This window comes from Vipera ursinii (genome assembly GCF_947247035.1).
Source record: "Vipera ursinii genome assembly, chromosome: 2".
NCBI lineage: Eukaryota > Metazoa > Chordata > Lepidosauria > Squamata > Viperidae > Vipera > Vipera ursinii.
The window spans coordinates 263,761,680-263,783,102 of NC_139513.1; the positions used below are offsets into that span (position 1 = coordinate 263,761,680).

The window sequence follows — 21,423 nt, forward strand, 5'->3', positions numbered from 1 at the left end:
TGCACATGCAGAATGTTTAAGAAACTCCAGCGACACATTGAGATCATTTAAATGTTAAGCATATAATATGAAGAGTTCTGTTGTCTGTTATGTTACATTTTGCTCTTTGACAGAACTGAGTAAGGATCCTCAGCTGCGCCTCATCTTTTCCTGTCATCATATTACAAACAAACCATTGTTTCCAATATAAAGCCTTAATATGGTAGGCTTAGTAGAATACAAAGCATATTATTCAGATAGCAAAAGAGAGAGTTCTGCATCTGGCTGTCAAGCCAATTCAAGGAACAATAAATGAATCAAATGTTCTGCCATTCATAAGGCGCTTTGTTCTATTTGGCGTTCTTTCTTTTCTCAATGAACTACTGTACTCCACATTTCATCCGCTTTTCAAAATACAGGTACTTATAAGCTGCTTATAAAGAAACTGAACGATTAGAGTGCTGGAGTACTAATTTAAACAATTTAGAATTGATACAATGTGCAAGTTTTATATTCCCCCCCCTTTAAAAAATACAAACAACTGTTATAGTTCACATATATGTTCTGTGTGATTCCAACAGAGCTGCTGCATTTAAAAGCACACTTGGGTACTAATAGTGTGAGTTTGATCAAGCCCACTACTTTTTACTGGAGGAAGCCACTAACAGGATTCCATATGTGAATTTATATTATCATATTCTTCTTCATCTTAATGTGCTGATGATTTTGAGGGTAAATGAAAATTTTCTACTTTCTGATTTATTCCGGAAAATGTTAGGGATATCAGAAAAGTAGAATACAGATTCTAAACTTCATATTTTTCCAACAGGGATGACTACAATGAGACCACATGGATATTACCGGATGGATGGAGGGAGGGAGGGAGGGAAGGAAGGAAGGATGGAAGGAAGGATCGATCTTGCCAAGAAAACTGCAGTTACTAAGAGTTTACACTGACTTGAAGCCACACACAAAAAATGAATGAATGAATACTGATAATTACTATCGCATTATAACAACCTATACAAAAATTACCACAGTATTGTGCTATATCACTATTTTAGTATGCATATTCTCAAAGTATAAACCTTTTAGAATCACCTACAATTGAGGCATTATAACGATACCTAAAGTAAATAGGGCAGATGGTGAATGATGATGTGAGTTATCAGGAGAGCTACATAATGTGCATCCCAATTTCAGATAATCATATAGTATGATACTTTATTCTTCTATTACATAAAGCAGCCTTAGCTAATCTAAAAACGGAGCTAAGAAAAAAAAAGCTGAGCTAAAAAGCCCTTCCAGAGCCCCCCTTTTTTTTGTTAACAGCAAATGCTAAAAAAACTGCAGGCTGCTATGAACATAGGTAAGGCTAATAGGAGGGGGGAAAACACTACGCACAAGAAGGCACAAAAACCAAACATGGTTTGCATACAACAGAATGAAAAAGATAGCAAGAGAGTAACCGCGTGCTGTCAATAACTGTCATGGAGGCATTCTTGTGTTAATCGCAGTGCAAATATCCTACAAAGAATTCAGTAAACTTCAAACAAACCAGAAACAACTGTTTCAATAGGGCACAGTGAGGCTGGGTTTATTTGAACATAAGCTATATTTACCAGCTTATTGTGTCATGCAAACAGTGATCTTTTTTTCTTTCTAGATTGGATGTTTTTTTAATTGCTATCACAGACTACAAAGCTACCTCTTGGAAAGCTCATGTTCCATGGCTTGACTGCAATTAATTGTTCACTAGGATAATTTAAAACAGATTAATGTTCTACAAGAGCATTATTTTGATTTAAGTCCCTTATTGTAACTGTTTCCATTTAAAGTAGCTATTTTGAACCAGTTCTCTCCTTGCACAAGGATAGCAGGATGACTTTTAATTTAATTTTTATTTAACCAACAATGTAATTTTCATAAAGGCACAATGGGCATCGCAATTATCAAGAATTATAGTTAGGTTGGAGTTACATTGTCACAATTATAATGTGGTTTTCTTACTGTTGTTTTAGTGTGCTGTGTGAATCTGGCTGCTATGATTTGTCCAGCAAGCCACCGTTAAATACACCCTAGCTTAAGAGTAATATGCCAGTGGGCCAGACAGACCTGGCAGGCAGGACCAAGGGCAACTATGGAATCCACAGGGAACCAACAGGAAGAAGACCAAGCCTAACGCCCCAAAGAGAGTCCCCAAAGTGCTTCTTCCACAAGGCACTTTTTTCTTAGCTCAGCTTTTACCTTGGCTAAGGTTTTGCTTTATATAATAGAAGAATAGTGCATCATGCTACACAATTATCTGATATTGGGATGCAGATTAAATAGCTCTCCCGATAAGAGAGGGAGAACATTGGAGAGGACTGGCCTCTGGCCTGGGAGGACTAGCCTCTACAGCAGACATGTCAAACACAAGGCCCGGGGGCCAGATCCGGCCCGCGAAGTGGTTTCATGTGGCCTGCAAAGCCATCCTGGAAACAGTGAGGGAACGGCCCCCACTGCCTTGGCCCTGGCCCAGAGACCCTCCTTCTGCCAGAGACCCTCAGATCTGTCCCACTCCTGCCCAGTCCCCCATAGGTACCCTTGATGCGAACGATGTAGAGCTGCCCACGCCCACCCAGTAGGCCATACGCACTCTAGCCACGCCCACCCAGTAGGCCACGCCCACCCTGGCCATACCCACCTGGCCCCCTGAGGGCAACCGCAATGCTGATGCGGCCCTCAATGAAATTGAGTTTGACACCCCTGCTCTACAGGAACTGACAAGGGAGTGCCTGAGGGGTGACTTGGGGTGGCAAAAGAGCTCAGTCTGCCCTCTGAAGTGATAGGGGAGAGGCCCCTAGGTGAGGATGTAAGGGGCGCTCATGAGTCTGTACAGAGTGTGTGGTATCCTTCTCTATGTGAGAGATGGGGCAGAGGGTGCATGAAATCCTCCAATTGGTCAGAGGGAGAGACCGGTTGCTGGAGGGGATACATTGTATGAATGAGGGGTATAGAGAGTGATAGCTCTGGCTGGTGCTGAAAGGTAGTCCTTAACTGATGAATAGGGATGGACAGGAGCGGAGCGGAGCGACCAGCCTAGGTTAGGTGGTGGCCAGGGTGGGAGGATCCCCTCTTGCGATTTGGGATGGGACAACAAATTCAAGTGTGGAGGATAAGGTTGGAGATAAAAGGACAGGATATTGCAGGAGAATTCACCTGATACTTAATGCCGGTGGCAAGTTCCTGCTCTCGAACTCATGCCCAAACCCTAGATGGTAGATCCCCTGAGGCCCACGCCTTCAACTGCTGCTGACCGAAGGTTCACTTTACAACATGACAATGGTCCTAAGCACACAGCCAAGTCAACACAGGAGTGGCTTAGGGACAACTCTGACTTGAATCCTATTGAATATCTCTGGAGGGACCTGAAAATGGTCACCATCCCACCTGACTGAGCTTGAGAGGATGTGCAAAGATGAATGGCAGAAAAATCCCCCAATCCAGTGTGCTAAGCCTGTCACGTCATACCCCAAAAGACTTGAGGCTGTAACTGCTGCCAAAGCTGCTTCAACAAAGTACTGAATGAAGGGTCTGAATACTTATGCCAATGTGATATTTCAGTTTTTTCTTTTTAATAAATTTACAGAAATTGCTAAAATTCTGTTTTCACTTTGTCATTATGGAGTACTGAGATTAATGAGAATGAATTTCAACAACTGTAACATCAGGCTGCAGCATAACAAAATTGACAAAAGTGAAGAAGATCTGAATACTTTCTGAATGCACTGTATAACAATTGCAAGCCACCAAGTCCCTGATTGAGATGGACGTCTATAGAAATTGAATTAATAAATAAACACCACTGGTCCACAAACTGCATTGGTTACCAACTTGCTTCCAGGTCCACTTCAAAGTGTTGGTTATAACCTTTAAAGCCCTCTACGGCAAGGGTCCAGGGTATCTAATGGGACTAGCCTAGCCCACTCACATCAGCAGAAGAGGCCTGCAATGGACCATCTGTTAAGGAATTCTGATGGGCAGGATCAAGGGGAAGAGTCTTCTCTGCTGTCACCTCAACCCTGTGGAACGCTCTTATCACTGGAGGTGAGAATTGCACCTATCCTTTTGGCCTTCCAAAAAAGGTATTAAAACTTGGCTTTGCTGGATGGCTTGGGGTCCCAAAGGGGCTGCTCACCACTGGACACGTTTGATGTGGTAAGAAGACCTCATCCTTGTCCCATCCATGTCTTGGTTACTGTTCTTTGCTTTTTTTTTTTGCACAGTTTAAAATTTTTAATATGCATAGTTTTAAAATTTAAACTTCTTTTCTAGGTATCTTTTTATGATCTATAAGCCTCCCGGAGTCACCTTATTGGGAGATGGGCAGCATATAAATTTAATAAATAAATAAATATAAAAATAAATAAATGGTATCAGTTTAAATAACTTGGCTTCTGAATCTGCCTTTATTTTGAAACTGACAAGATTTAGTTTAAAGTCATGAAACTTATTGAAGTCATGTGATTTAGTAAGTGTAGCTTTCAGACCCCTTGCCCAGCAATGGAGAAATAAAATGAACAAGCCTCAATACTCATGGTAGTCTAGATATATTACAACAAATTATGATTAGTATTATTTGAATGCAGTCATGAGTAGTCTTATGTGGCTTGTTGGTAATTTGGGAGGCCAAGTTGCGATACCTATTTGTCATCCTGGTCATATACTATTCCCCTTAAAATATTATTTGAACGAACTGTGCAAATATTCACAGGTTTCCATTTATCTTGAAAATGTGGGGAATAGTTTTCATGCCTTCGTTTTAGAGACCTGTTTATTTTCAGTATGTACTTTAATGTTATCATACTATGGAAGTAAGACATACATCTCAAAAAAGAATTAACAAAACTGGCCACCCAGAGTGCCCCCTGAGATTTAAAAGTTATAATAAGATACCCACAACGAAATCTTGCAAATAAACATTATTTCTCAAAAGAGCTATTGTAAGTTACAACAGAGTTTAATTTACTGTGGCCTAGTATACAAAATTTTTGGTTATTAAAGTTAATTCTTTCATCATGAAATCTAATAAGAGAAGCCAGACAAGAGAGACATATTTCCTATTGATCATTTAGACAGAACACTTACATCTGTGATTTATGCATGTGGAGCTAAAACCACCCTCTGAGTGTACTCTCCATGTAACCCGTCCCTGGTGCCAGGAAAAGACATCTTTTTCTTCCATATCCTTCCATAGCTAATGAGACATTCTTACCTCTTGGTTGTCCAACCTTAAATAGTCGAAAATGCTAGTTATAACTATTTTATTCTTCTTAAGTATGGCACCCACGGTCTGTTGTTGCATCCACTACCAACCTCTGATGAGCTCCTGCAGTGCCACATCTTTGAAGAGATGTGCCCCATCTGGGGCTAAAAATAAAGCAGAAAAGGAGGACACACTCTTGGAGTGAAAAATCAGAAGCAATTGTGGGCCTGTTCTCTTAGAGAGATGTGTGTTAAAAAAGGAAGAGACACTTTGACACTTATCGAAATGTCTGTATCAAAAAAGGGGGGAGCTGCGGGCCTGAAACCCCCCAACCTTGAAAGCACTTCATTTAAAAAGGAACATATTATTTTAAATTCTTTTCAGTCTGCTTTCGTCTTGTCTGCATAGAAACTCAGAACAGGAAGCTGCCAGCAGCTTAGCTAGATCAGAACAAGATCTGCACACTTGATAAGGATCACTGAAAGCAGAACCTACAGAGAAACCAAAGTTAAATGCACAAGATGTGGTTAGAACAGTACCTAGAAGCCTACTATAACTTGGGTTGAGGAGCAAGCAAAGGTTTAAAAGGCATAGGTCATGCTAAGAACACCTGAACAGCACAACATGTACATGTGCTTTCCACACTGAATAGCATCACTTATACACGTGCCGTATTGATAAGAAATTTATAAACAATCATTATATTGGTGTTCTGAATTTCCTGTATCCTGGGATATAAATATAGAATGCCAGTCCTGCTCAGTGGTCCTCCCAGCTCCTTTGTTTGCTAATGGAGAGACCCTTTGCTTCTGATCAAAAATAAAGTGATAAATTTCCATTTTCCTCGACCCTACATTATTGATTGGCTCTTGCGCCAGGCAAACGAATCAAAGATTGGCTCTTGACTAACAATATGAAGGGTGTCAAGTTTAGGAAGCAAAGGAAGACACATCAACACAAAACCCAAGGGTATCAAGGGGTCCACAAGACTGTCCACTACTATTGTCTGAAAGCAGCACATAAATTTAATAGCTAATATTTTGTACAATTCTGTTTAAATTATTGTACAGGCCTAAAATGATGTTCATACTGTCTGGTTTTATTTGTCTGCTTGTTTCTTGCTTTAAAAAGTTGAATTGAAACATTATGAAAATTTACTAACCTTAGCTTTGAAACAATGCAGAACCCATGCCAAATTTGAAATCCACTAGGGAGAAATTTCTCTCTTGTTTAACTAAGTTTTTCCCATCTTAAAAACTGTATTTCCTGCCTTTTTAATTTTACAATAAGCTTTCTGGTTGCTGAGGGGAAAGGTGACCAGAAGGTAAAATATCTTCTCTTCATAACGAATGCATAAGATTTCCTGTTGACTTCCACATATGCTTTTCTAAGGTTCCTAGAATGGGAAGTGAAAAAATTCATGGTTTAGTAGATTTAAAAAGCCACAAATTCCATAGCACAGATTTTCTAGCCTTAGAAGCGTTCTACTTGTATATTGACTGCTATTTGTTTTTCTTCCAGATGTTATCAAAAAGAATATAGCCTCTTAAAAACAGGGGAGGGACAGGTAGATAGATGAAAGTTGAAGCTGTAATGTGAATCTAATCAGATCTGAAATTATGACTGCAAGAATTATGATTGCAAGACAATTGTTAACATAGTTTTCAATTTCAAAAATTCAAATGGTTGAATGTCTACAACAACCAGTTGTTGCTTATTCATGTTTCAAATGGCTTTCATTTTATTTATTGATCAAATTTATACAGTACATCACCCAACTCACTATATAAGTCACTCTGAGAGGCTTACAAGTAAAAAAGAAATACATCTGTTTAAATCAATGGTTCTTTCAATTAGCCAATACACTGTTACAATTTTGAGAATTCTCACAAAATCTTAACATGCCTATGGGCATCATGGCACCTACATGGTTTGCTAGACCTCCAAATTAATTAAACTTTGCAATTTTTATAAATCAAATGAGATGACCAAATTCCACAAGATTTTGATGCACCCGCCTGTAATCTTGTGATATTCGCAAACACTAATATTCACATTTCCCAAGACGTCAAGTGAGAATTTCAAAATCTGAAAATTGTGGCCTATTCTTTTTTTACTGTGGTTCCTGTATCACAGACCGCATGTAATATTCTGTGTGAATAATCAGTACTCTTATAGCCTAGATCAGAAGCCATGAATTTAAATTAACCATATACGTTATCCACTAAAATTACTTTGAAGAATTTAAAAAAAAAAGAAAAAAAGAAAGCAACTACATATTTGATCATTTCCAAAATACCAACTAATACACATGGACCAAGAACTTAGATAAACCTGATGCTTCTGAGTATACTAATCAGAAAATACCCTCTTATATTAAATATAAAAATGAAGCCCTTTGCTGCAGACAAAACCTAACATTACTGCATTCTAACATCTCATTTTCTCAAGAAGAACCAGATAATACCTCTCCATTGCATTTTAATTGGTAAAATATTTAAGCAGCTTAAAAAGAGTGTTACTGGAAATGCAGAGCCTGCAGTTTAATCATTAACATTTGCAGACTCCAGTATTTAAGTTAAACATATTTTTGAATCACTAGTACTTTTTTTCCACATGTTGCCACTTTTTTATGAGAAAAATTCTATCAACTTCCTAGTCTAAGAAATAGCTTCACACCAAAATTGATACTTAAGATATTGAACAATTCAATGCAGAAATAAAATTGCACATTGAGCTACATTTAATGAAAGGGGGGGAGTTTATGTGGTGATTTAAAATACGTAAGTCTAAAAATGTAGATTCTGCTGTCCAGGGATTAAATAATTATGTCAATAGGCAGACTGTAGGAGTTTGGAATTTAAACCTTATTTTCAAATTTTTATGTTATGTGGTCTTCCATCAAGACTAAATGGTGATGCTGTAAAGTACCTATTAAGGAGAACAATGTCTATAGTAGAATAATTAGGGAGGTAGCATCAACTATTCCCATGTGGTTGTTTAGACTACATGGTCCATCTAGCTCAGGGGTAGGCAACCTTGGCTCTTTTATGACTCATGGACTTCAACTCCCAAAATTCCTGAGCCAGCATGGCTTAGCTTGGAAACTTAGCTTTTCCCTCAGCATGGCTGGCTCAGGAATTCTGGGAGTTGAAGTCCATGAGTCATAAAAGAGCCAAGGTTGCCTACCTCTGATCTAGCTGAATCTCTAGAGCAGGGGTGTCAAACTCAATTTCATTGAGGGCTGCATCAGCATTGTGGTTGCCCTCAGGGGGCCGGGTAGGTATGGCCAGGGTGGGCGTGGCCTACTGGGTGGGCATGGCTAGAGTGCATATGGCCTACTGGGTGGGCATGGCCAGCTCTACATCTTTCGCATCAAGGGTGCCTATGGGGGCCTCGGCAGGAGTGGGACAGATCTGAGGGTCTCTGGCAGAAGGAGGGTCTCTGGGCCAGGGCCAAGGCAACGGAGGCCATTGCGGGGGCCATTCCCTCAGTTTCCAGGATGGCTTCACGGGCCACATGAAACCACTTTGCGGGCCTGATCTGGCCCCTGGGCCTTGTGTTTGACATGTCTCCTCTAGAGAGTGTACACAGAGTCCATTTCATCACTTTTGCAAAGACAAAGGCCTCTCCTCAAAAGGTTTTGCTTTTAGGACTTTTAGATATCATGCCTCTACTTAATTTCCATACATATGCTATTTTATTCTGTTGCTGTTAAAAGGATGTGGTATTTGAGATTAAATATTGTTAATCGGTTTCATTTCACTGGGTTTTTTTATAGGAATAAAGAGACCAACAAAATTGTCATGTGAACAGCAATTATCTTTCTGAAATTATGAAGATTACTCACCTCCAAAAGTGACTAAAGCAAAGATTTTACAGAAGCAGTTGTACTGTAATTTTGTTGACACTTAATGTATTAATGCATGCATTTTGCAGCCAAACCTCTTCATTACTCATCAACATTTGTCTTTAAGTGTCATCCCCTCCAATTGTCTCAAATGAACACTTTCTCCTATTTATTAATTACATGTTCCACATAATTCAGCAGGACAGCAGGAAACTGAAGAACTGGTGGCATATAACCCAGCTTCACTGGATATAGCGTTCATTCTCAAGACAATGTAAAGTGGAGCATTAGGAATGTATACAGACAAGGGCATTTGATAATTCTGTAAAAGGTGAAAGAAAATAATCACAATAATTTCATCACAGTAATTTCTATTAATTTCCTGCAGAAATACAGCTGTATGCTTATAGCTGCATAATATGAATGTTGTAGGTACTCCCTCTATATTGACTTCATATATGCACAAAACTGGTGTGGTTTTATTCTAAGTAGACTCAGGGAGCTTCGGAACTGCCTCATCACCAGTCAATTCATATTTGTTAGATTTTAAACAGAACTGGGAATAAGATGGATACATCCAGATTCTGTTAGATCACGGGTGTCAAACTTGCGATGTCACGTGATGTGTCACGACGTATCGTGACTTTTTTCCCATTGCTGGCAATGGGGTGGACGTGGTTTTGGCGTGACACATCCGGTCTGCGGGCCGGCAGTTTAACACCCCTGTAAATTGTTTTTAGAGATGATCTGAACCACAAAGAAAGTCATGTTAAAGTGTATAGGACCTTATTCAAGAAGATTCCCATGACATTTCATTTAGATTTCTCAAAGATGCAGAGTTGTCAGAAGAAACAAGTTGGTAACCAATAATAAGTTAAAATAGCTGAAGTAGACCATCTATAAAATGTCATGAGGGATAAGAAGCAATGTCAAAATGCTTATACAGATAGACAGCTACAATCCCATGGGCTCGCTGGTAGACAGAGTAGAAAAGAAATCCCACAGAAGAACATTTGAATTTCAATGCATAAAGAAAATGGCAAATTGGAAAGGACAATATACAAATTTTGAATGAGAGATGCACTCAGGACAGAGTAAGAAGACCACTGCCCCAAAGATAAATCAAAGTTTCTGCTTTCCCTTCATCCCTTCATCAGATCATGCTTTGGAGAGATCTGTGAAGTATGTTTATCTTTTACTGATTTTACTTTTAATTTCAGATACTAAGTAGTGCGGTTGTTTTTTTCTAGCTCAGAGGGCAGAAGCAGTGGATTGAAACTACAGAGAAATAAATCTGATCCAGATTTACAGGAAGAATTTGCTCACAGAAAGAGTGCTCAACCAGGAGAATGGAGTATGAAGCATGATTCCCTTCAATGAAGCCTTCAAATAGAGGCTAGATATTGATCAATAAAACTGAACCAGGAAAGATAGTTAAAAACAGGATATTTCAAAAGGTCTCAAAATGCAAAGATGATACTCTTAAACTTTTCAATCTATTTGCTCAGATGGGAACAGTTGTCCTACATTATGAAGACATCTGAAACATAAGCAACATTTACACTTTTCTTCTGGAACACACTGCTGCTATCAAACTGTTCCAAAGTTCCATAATGAACTAGTCCCAGTTACCAACCAAGATATAATGAACAAGACTGGAAGTTTGAGAGAAATGACAAGGATCTCCAGATTCTTGCTAATGCTGATGACTCACACTAGTCAGGGCAAAAGGTGAAGGATGGAGGGAGGTTATCTATGAATCAGCTACACTTGACATCCTTGAAACAGTTGGGGAAACTACGGTAATTCATTTCAAAGCTAGTGTTTACAGCTGAAGAAACACACTACCCTGGGTATCTCATCTGCCATCACCAGAGAAAGAACAGAATAGCTTCTAGAACAGCCTCAGGCTTTGAGGAAAGCTCCCTACTGCTCTTCTCCACCACATGTGGTCACATACCAATGCTGTATTCTCATTGCTCCCAGCCACCAACACTAGGAGTTGGATCACATAGCGTATATAGTGGTATCTGAACTCCTTGAAACTCTAAAAGTGACTCTTTTATTTGCCTAGAATATCTGCAGGCAATTATTGACAAACACCCTGTCTACATTACAAAAATAATTCTAGAAATCATATTATTCATGTTATTGCATTTATTCCACATCTCTTCTGTGCAATTTTAAAATAGTTTATATATTATCTGTATCGGGTAAAGGTGGAATCTTCAAATTGAGCTTGGATATACAGAAGCTTGCTAAGCTTGTAAGCCGCCCTGAGTCTTCGGAGAAGGGCGGAATATAAATGGAATTAAAAAAAATAAAAAAATAAAAAAGTAAAACTTTAAAACTGACCATTCTTAAATAAAATTAAAATCATCAAGTTATACCACATAAAAGTAAAATCTTATTTTTATGCTGGATAAAAGTAAAATTTCCAAGTTATTTTCTCTCCTATTGATTTAATAGGTACATCTATTAGCTTTCTCAAAAATTGTTACATGAGGGAGAGGTGCTGGGGTCCAAAGGCAGAGCTTTTACAATGATGGTTTCTACCCTGCAGAACAATCTCCTTCCAGAGTTTTACCACTCTGGAGTCCTTTAGGAAAATTAAAATTATCAGATTCAAGTAAAATTACCAGATTCAAGTAAAATCTTCAAGTCTTATTTTTACATTGTATAAACATAAAATCTTCAGTTGATCTTCACTGATACATGAGGTGAGAGGAATGGGGTTCAAATTAATGTGGAATTAATGAAATTATTGCCACCTTTTAAGGACACAGCCAAAATTTCAGGGAACAATACATTAATTATATTCTAATTTGAAATTCTGCTTTCAGCTGAAATACTCAAAACTTGTACGGTAATTTAAAAGATCTACTGCCATCTTCAGGAAATTATATATGGAATTTGTGCCAAATAATTGAATATTGGAAATATTGGAAACATGATAGAGTATGTTGTACAAAAATGTTTAAATGTTTCCATACCACAGAATACTGGAGTGTACACATTTTATCTATCATTTGCATGTCATTATCTTTCAATACACTAAAAAAAAATCTTTATGTGTCACCATTCACAATAATTTCTGATGCATGTAACTTTCCCTAAACTTCTTTTTTTAATTTGAATTATACCCAAGATACATTTTTATACAATTACTTTCCTCTACTTTTTGCTGCTTTCCAGACAATGCTTTCTTGTATATGTACCTAGATGCATCTTTCTAAATATTTTTTGCATATTTCTCTGTAAAATATTACTCCATTATATTCTTTTTAAGAAGTTCAAGGAGGTAGATGAAATTGATAATTTACTTATGACCATAACTGTTATTCTCTTGAAAATCAGTTGTTTTTAAAGTCAAACTATTTTCTTCTGATCTTAAAATGAGATTAATTCAACTGAACATGTTCCTTCATGTATTCTGGGCACTTCAGAGGATGTTAGCAAGGCATGGTTTTAATTGACTTTTCTTCTAATAACACAATTCAGAAGTTGCCACATCTAAGCGTATAATACTTCAGCTCTATTTTGTTTGAAATCCACAAGATTATCAACATGATATTAGAACAGTTACTGCTATCAAGGACCCATATGTTCTTCTAGATTCCAAATACTACTATAAGTAATATTTGAAATTTATCACAGCATCAAAAATTATAAAACACATCTGATTTCTGAAAACATTATCTGTATCTTCTGCTTAGTTGATGGTCTACAGTATATCAATGATGTTGAACCTGAGTATCCAAACTGTGACCCAAAACCCATTTATGTATCATCGGGTGCCAGGTGGGCGTGAACAATGGGGTGGGCATGGCCAATGGGGTGGGCGTGGTGCATTGGGTGGGTGTGGCTGCGGTGGTAAAGGCAGACTGGGTGGGAGTAAAAAGTTTAATCAATTCCAACTTTGTGAGATCTTTTTTTTCCCCAGGAGAAGTTGAAATTGATTGATTGATTGATTGAACCTTTTTTTCTTTTGCACACGTTGGTGGAGGCCTAATGCAAAAAGGTTTTATAACAGCCAGCTGAAGGCCTACGACTGGGGTGATGGCACGTGTGCCCACAGAGAGGGTTCTGTGTGCCACCTTTGGCAGGGGTCCCATAGGTTCGCTACCATGGACTTAGGGTTAGGTCATCATGAACTCATAGAGCAAAATGGACATCCCCAACAAACATGGAGTGCTTGGGTATGGTTAGGAGGGCACTTACTCTTCTATGCTGCCCTATCTATGTTTCCTAGTAAAATACATGGGGAAATCCCATTGGAAGAAAATTCCTCTTAGGGTTAGGGTTAGGTCACCATGAACTCACAGAGCAATTTTTCTTCTGGGTAATTGCATTTTATCAGATTGTTTCAATCCATATAGATTTAACAAGTTTTGCCTTAAGATTAAAAAAACTATGAAATCTCTCAGACATTCCCTTCCAACTCTTATTCTGTTAAGCCACTGCAAGATACGCACTTTGTGAAATAAGAGATTCAGTAACAATCTTCTGCTATTATGGTGCCTTCCAGATGACTTGGACAACTTCCATAATTCCTAGCCAATATAGGTAAAAGCAGCAGGCTAAGAAAGGTTGATATCTCACCCAATAATGTAAGCCTCTGCTTTTCCATACAGTTAATTTGTACTGCAGTACTTTAGAACAGAAAACCAACACCAGCAGAGTTATGAGTTGCTGTTCAGGTATTATACAATTACTGTAAAAAACTTTGCATGTAGTTGGGACATTCAGAAGATTCACAGTCTGTTTGTTCATATCTTTTCCAGTGCAGCCCTATGTATTAAATCCAGTTCCAGGTAAGAATGAATACATTTGTAGCCCTAGACCAGGGGTCAGCAACCTGAAACAGTGAAAGAGCTACTCGGAACCGGTTCCCTCACAAAAGGAAAAACTGGGAGCCGCAAAAAATGTGTGCACATGCGCGTACATGCCCGCATGCGCAGAACAGGGTTTGAAGAGTGGAGCCAAGGCGAGATATGCACCTACCCTGCATATTTGAATTGATTGGTTGAACTTTTTTAGTCCCACATTTTTTTTTTTTGGACTGCACATGGCAGAGGACTGGGAGCCACAGGAGATGGCTGAAAGAGCCGCATGCAGCTCCGGAGCCGCGGGTTGCAGACCCCGTGCCCTAGATTCATAACATTTAGAAATATTATATACTAATATCACAACTCTATGCTTGTTTACTCAGAAATAAGCCCCATAACATTTAATATGTGTGTGTATCTATTATCTATTTATCTATCAGTGGGTCTTAATTCTGAGTTTATATGTATAATATTGTAAGATTTGGATATTTATATCACAGTATGACCAATATACACAATTAGTATATATATTGATCATAGTCCAGTCTCATCTAGTATGTTTTACTCTCAAACCTGCTTCAAACTGTTTTTAGTCTTAGAAAGCATTTCAAGAGGCATAAAATTTAAGATGGAAATTGTAGCACAGAACATTTTAAAATAGCCAACCATACAGATCAAAGCTTGGAAAGTATATCCAGATGTCATGACTCTCCTCTAAGCAATAATTCGAGTTCCTAAAAATGCTTTCAGAGTCAAGTTGGCCAACTGCCTACTTATTTGCAGTTTTATTCCAGACCTCTCTTTGCACTCTAGTCTTGCTTTATGCACTAATTGTGGAAAGAGGTTCCAGGTAACAAAGTATAATTGTTTTCTAGCTCTGGTTTCTATGATTTCTCAGCACCATTATTCATTTTGGGTTCAGCTTTATATTCTTTATGTTCTGTTAATATTAGATCTGATCCAAAACATACTTGTACATTTGGTTGACCAGAACTGTCCAGATTTAAATTTATAGGCTGGACAAAGACAAACCAATTCCAATTGTACTAAGTCATTGTAGGTCTTCAAAGAATAAAGGAAGGTTTGCAACTTGCCAGACATTACCAACCCTACGGGATTAAAATGGGACAAGATTAAATAAAAGGAAACCAGCAATAAATAAAGAGTATAACTGAACACTAAAAATATACAGTGAATACAAAGTCTAATATCCTCCTAAAATGCCAGGTTTTTGAGATGTACAAAAATCAGATCAGGACCAATCATTTCAGAATTGTTTCCACCTTTAATATAACATATAAGCTGTACAATTCAACTGAAAAACACAATGAAGTATTCTAGAGGGAAGAATAACATGGTTGCATTAGTATGCACCACCTTAAACTAGTACTTTGTTGAAGCATCTTTGGTGTAGGAACTTACTAGCATGGCACATCTTGCGTTGGGAATCTTTGCTCACTTTTCCTTGTAAAAGCTCTCCATATCTATCAGATTGCAAGGCCATCTCCTATGTACAACCTTCTTCAGGTCACCCGCAGTTTTTCAGTTCTATTCAGGCCCAGGCTCTAGCTAGGCCACTCTAAAACTTTGATCTTCTTCTGGTGAAACCATTCTTTTGTTGATTTAGAGGTATGCTTTGAGTCATTGTCATGTTGAAAGATGAAGTTCAACTTCAGCATTTTAGCAGAGGCCTAAAGGTTTTGTGCCAAAATTGATATAATATATGGAAGTGTTAATAATTCCCTCCATGTTGACTAAAGCCTCAGTTCCAACTGAAGAAAAGCAGCTCCAAAGCATAATGCTGTCACCACCGTGCTCCACTGTGGGTATGGTGTACTTTTGGTGATGCACATGTAGAATAAAAAAGAAATAAATAAGGTGTCCACAGTATATTTCACATTTACTGTACATGTAGCTTCAATTCAAATCCATGAGGTATCATAAGAATAAGTACTTTAGCACTCACTTCCCATAAATAGAAATTGCTTGGTTTTCTTAAAACTAAATTTCACACATCCATATTAAAGTACCAAGCAACCTGTCTTGACTGATTAGCAATGATTCATCAAGACCTGTCTTATAAAGATTCAATGAAATCATTTTTACTGATTTATAAATAGGCACAGTGGTAACTAATGAATAAATGTATTTTTTAAACATCTATGTCCCTAACTTAAGTAGACAAACAATTGGCAAACAATTGTGATTATGTTACACCTGTTTACTATAAAGATACTAAAATTGTTTGCTCTTTATACTGACAAAGGAGTTTAGTAGGCTTAGCAACAAAATACTGAACTTGAAAACACACTCATGGACATACCCAGATCATTAGGAGTCAAGTGGCATAAAGGTTTAATATATTATTAATATAGGTAGTCCTTGTTTACTTTTTTTTAGAAACCAGTTGAAAAAAAACCTGTTGTAGTGTCTTGTGATCATGTGAGGGACACTTCGATGCATCACAACATATTTATGATTGTTGCAATCCCATGGTCACATGATGGCCATTTGATAGCTTCTCAATCAGCTTCCAATAAGTAGAATGGAGAACACAGAAGTGAAATTGCAAATTGCAGTCATGTTGTCTTGCTTAATGATTGCAGTGATTCACTTACTGACAGAAACAGAAGTAACATTGTAAGTCTAGCACAGCCACGTGATTTTCTGTTTAGTGACCGTGGTACTTAGCAATGGAGTTGCCAGTCCTAACTGCGGTCAGTGAGGGTTACCTGTATTATTATTATACACAACAGTGTGAAATCACAGCTGCCAGCCTCTGCCCTGTATCAGTGGGAATGGAAAGATTCCCCTTGTTGTGATCATGGTGCTGATATGCAAACTATTAAACATTTTGTGCAAGACTATCCAAGATATGTGTTCACTGATTCCCTAGAAGATCTGCAATAAAGCAATGCCATAAGCGATCACCTGTTCTAGATAGTTGAATTGGACATCCAGTTATGAGGCCACTGCCAACCCCCCTAGAAGCTTTATTTATAATTACACGGACTATGTATACATGTTTACTTCTCTTCTGTCATGTTCTCATCATGTGCTAAATAATAAAAATAATATAAAATCCCATAATAATGTTCAAATTTTACGATCTTGTGGGGCCACTTTACTAACTGTTCAAGGCCATAGGCAGCATGTGGGCCAAGGGTTGGACACGCCTGCTTTGGATGTTAGACTCTTTAGAAAACTAACTTTGACTCTTAAGAAAAGTTCCAAATATAGCAATAGCAATAAGCACTTAGACTTATACACTGCTTCACAGCCCTTTCCAATTGGTTTACAGAGTCAGCATTATTGCCCCAAACTATTTGGGTCCTCATTTACCGACCTCGGAAGGATGGAAGCCTGAGTCAACCTTAAGCCAGTGAGAATCGAACTACCAAACTGCAGGCAGCCAGCAGCCAGAGGTAGCCTGCAGTACTGCTTTCTAACCACTGAGCCACTAGGGCACATTGACCTTACATATGTTATGATGAAAGTCTTTACACTTCCAGGATCCCTGACAAACTAACCTCAAATTTTAAAACAATCTCTCACCCAGGTTTTGACCAGACTGAGTGTACTTCAATTCTGAGATTAGCCAACATCAGTTAGTTACTATGTTACCAATAATATGCTACTGACTAATAGGCAATTCTTTTATTTCATGATCTAACTAAGAAAATACAACCTGGAACACTTACCACTCATTGCATAAAATGGAATTTACCACAGCAGAACATAAAGGAAATTTCAAAATTGCAGGAAAGCTCATGCAGAGACAGATAATACTAACTGGAAGATCACATGTTTTGCATTATGACAGGTTTTGATTCAGACCTGAGCAGCTGAAAAAAGATCTGAATTTTTTTTTGATAAAAACCCATCAAAGCGTTCTCAATAAAACCAGGTAAGGCAGTTTTTTGTAGTTGTACTGTGGCATATTCTACAAATGTTGCCACACTCTCCAAGCAAATGGATCTGAAGAAGAGGTTTGGGGATGAAAACAAAGGTGACTTAGCATTCATGACACACAGAAAATCCTTGACTTACAACCATTTGCTTAGTGCCCATTCAAAGCATCTGCAATGATCCCTGTAATAGATCTCAAAAAATGACTTATGACTGGTCTTCATGCTTACAAACATCACAGCATCACATGACCAAATGTTGGGCGCTTGGCAACCAGTATGCAATTATGATATTGCAGCATCCTGGGGACATGTGAACACTAGTTGTGACCTTCCTAGGATGCTTCTGTCAAGCAAAGTTAATAAGAGAAGCCATATTTGCTTAACAACCATGTGATTTGTTTAATAATAAAGGCAAAAAAAATCGTAAAATCAGGCACAACATGTAAAAACCACACTGCTTAGCAATGGAAGTTTCCATCCCAATTGTGGCCATAAGTCACAATTGCTATGTGTATTTATTTATGTACAGAACTTAGATGGCTGTCTATCTCATATAATGATTATGAGCAGCTTTCCATAAAAACAAAGACAAAAACAAAATTAGTCTCCCTCCTCAGCCACCAGATTATCCCCTATGCATAACCCTTATCCTAGCCCAAGGCTTAAGGGAAAAACAGATATTCATGGCCATCCAAGAGACTAAAAATCTGGTTTAGTGCAATTCTGGAATGCTCATATCATTTAACATGATTGTACAATGCATTTGTTTGTACATGCTACAGGAGTAATAGTGTTTTTCATTTATTAGTGTAGAAGGATCCTAAAGATCCTATTTTGGAGCCATAACTTGTAAAATTTTAACTTTTTGACCAGTGTAGGAATCAATTTGGTTGGGGGGGAGGGAGGGAGAGACAGGGAGAGAGGAGGGGAGGGAGAGGGAGAGGGAGAGGGAGAGGGAGAGGGAGAGGGAGAGAGAGAGAGAGAGAGAGAGAGAGAGAGAGAGAGAAGACTAAATGCTTCTCCCTGTAATATATTTTATATGGAATTTGGCAAATAATTTTTGCAAATATAGATTTTGGGTCTTAAGATATACATTTCGTGCACTCTTCTCTAATAAATTACGGTATATGCAATGAGCAGTACATTCCACCATTCAGAAAAATGCAAATATAACATAATAAACAATTCAGAAAATTGATATAAAAATACAAACAAAGCATTTTCCAATGTGTCAGATAACACTTAACACCACTGTTTTACTTGACAGCAGTCCAATTTTCCCAACTTGGAAATATATTTTTTCTAGGGGTCATAACTGCTCTTTCTAAATTTGTACTGAACAACAACTGTTAATTGTGCTATCTTTCTCCATTTTCCTTCCTGACACAGCTGGCAAGAGCCATATATATTAAAAGTCTAGAAAACAAAAGTAGCACAGTGCAGAAGAAAGGATCCAAGACAGGCTGCCTCTCTTCAATCAGCAAGCAAAATACAGTTGCAACAAGGTCAGAAAGTAGAAGTTGGTTTGAATAATTATATTGCTTGAAGTAATTTTAACCAGTAATAGAAATACCAAATAACTGATACACTATACACTACAGTTTTAGCCAGGCCTGGTCTATTCATGGCTACTTTTGCATAGGAAAAAAAGGGTTAATGATCCAATTAAGTGCATATCAGGTACTTGATGCTTTCTAGAGGCCAGTTGTCAATACAAATACATTTCAGTGTCCTTGAAGAAGTTGTAAAAACGTAAGTAAGATCTGCACCAAATCAAACGACAAGCAAACAGTGTAAAACAAAACATTGCAGTGATAAAAACTCTTTCTCTTGTTCTACAATTCCTTATTTGGCCTCATGAGCAATACAGCATCCCCCAAACCGATTCTATAAGCCAACGTTTTTTTCTGTAATAATTATACCGTTTATTACCCTGTCGTCAAAGTAGGTCTCCCACTTTCTCAAAACTAGGAAAAATTACACTTACCAAATAGAAAACAGAAGGTGGAGGAGGGGAACGGATAAGAAGGAAGAAAGCCCCCAAAGTTTACACGGAGGCGGCTGGAGAGCCTTTTTCCTGCCAAATCAATGGACCTGCGGTTTTCCCCTTTCAGGGCATTGCAGCCAGTCCAAAAGGAAAAAAAACAAAAGCCGTTGGGAAGGTTTGGATGCAAGGCGTCTGGTAATTCCCCTTCCCCCTTTATAATTTATGCGTGCAAAAGGAACAAGAATGTTATACAGTTCCCCGAAAAAGACACAAAAGAGGCGCGAAGGAAGAGGAGAGGACACCAGTCTTTTTGAAAGTGCTTTGCGCCCTAAGAATGCAACTGCAAAACACACACACACACACACACACCAAGACAAATAAACGCCTCCTTCCCAGCCAGTCACCCAGCCATTAAGGCAGGGGTCTTCAAACTTGGCCCTTTTATGACTTGTGGACTTCAACTCCCAGAATTCCTCAGCCAGCAAAGCTGGCTGAGGAATTCTGGGAGTTGAAGTCCACAAGTCATAAAAGGGCCAAGTTTGAAGACCCCTGCATTAAGGGGTCCCGTGCACGAACAATGCAAGCAGCCCCGGCTTGCTGAGGAATTCTGGGAGTTGAAGTCCACAAGTCATAAAAGGGCCAAGTTTGAAGACCCCTGCATTAAGGGGTCCCGTGCACGAACAATGCAAGCAGCCCCGGCTTGCTGAGGAATTCTGGGAGTTGAAGTCCACAAGTCATAAAAGGGCCAAGTTTGAAGACCCCTGCATTAAGGGGTCCCGTGCACGAACAATGCAAGCAATGGAAAGCCACAGCAGGAGGCCGAGCAATCAACGGACAAGGGAGATTTTATCAGCCTGCTCACTTTGGGTTCAGCCAGACGGGTGGAAACGGCTTCTGCAAGAGCAAACGCGCCGCCTGGGAGAAGAACCGGGTCGGTGCAAGGCGGCGCAGTTCCAGCACCTTAGAAAGCCAGGTCGGTTACAACGGCCAAAGTTTGGGGCTCGGAGGCTTGCTTGCTTGCTTGCTCCGCATAGTAAGGCGGAAAAATGGGAAAGAGGGAAACTTGGTTTGGGTCGCAGAGGCTGCGTGTGGGTGTATGGTGCGTATTCCCTGTCGATGATCCAGTGATCACCAACTGCCAAAGCCCTTAGCAGGATCCCAGCTTTTCTCTCCGACTGCTCCGGTACGTAATAGCCGGAGAGGGCTGCATAATTTCGTTGCCCTTTTCCCCCTCTCGTCCCTATCCGGTCAGATAAATACCCGGAAGGCTGGGATTTGGTAGTCTATCTTCAAACACAACTTCTCAAGACTGCAACCCTTTCAACGAATCCCGTCAAAATCAATAGGGATCACGCGTGCCTGTGCGATTATTCTCTTCCTGCGGGAGCGAGCAACCTGCACGCTCGTAGGTTACCCGGCGCGATCCCCCCTCTGCACGGGGTCACCCAAGCGGAGCAGAATCGGATCTCGCCGCCGATTCGAAGTTGAGTTACCCGGAGGAAAGCTGACTTAAGCAAAAGCCGCCCGCCTTCTCCTCCGTTCCTCCTCGCCCCCGCCCCCCCGCCCCAATTCCTCCCGACACAATGAATGGAAACGGCCGCGTAGCTGTGGCTCCCCCG

At 39.1% G+C, this 21,423-nt stretch overlaps 2 protein-coding genes across 2 annotated transcripts in view; one reads left to right on the forward strand and one right to left on the reverse strand.

Annotated features, from left to right (window-relative positions):
* SCAMP1 (secretory carrier membrane protein 1) overlaps window positions 1-21,423 on the forward strand; it is a 319,758-nt gene that overhangs the window by 104,338 nt on the left and 193,997 nt on the right. The gene's annotated exons all lie outside the window — the stretch shown is intronic.
* LHFPL2 (LHFPL tetraspan subfamily member 2) overlaps window positions 1-21,423 on the reverse strand; it is an 82,435-nt gene that overhangs the window by 60,657 nt on the left and 355 nt on the right. The window lies entirely within an intron of this gene.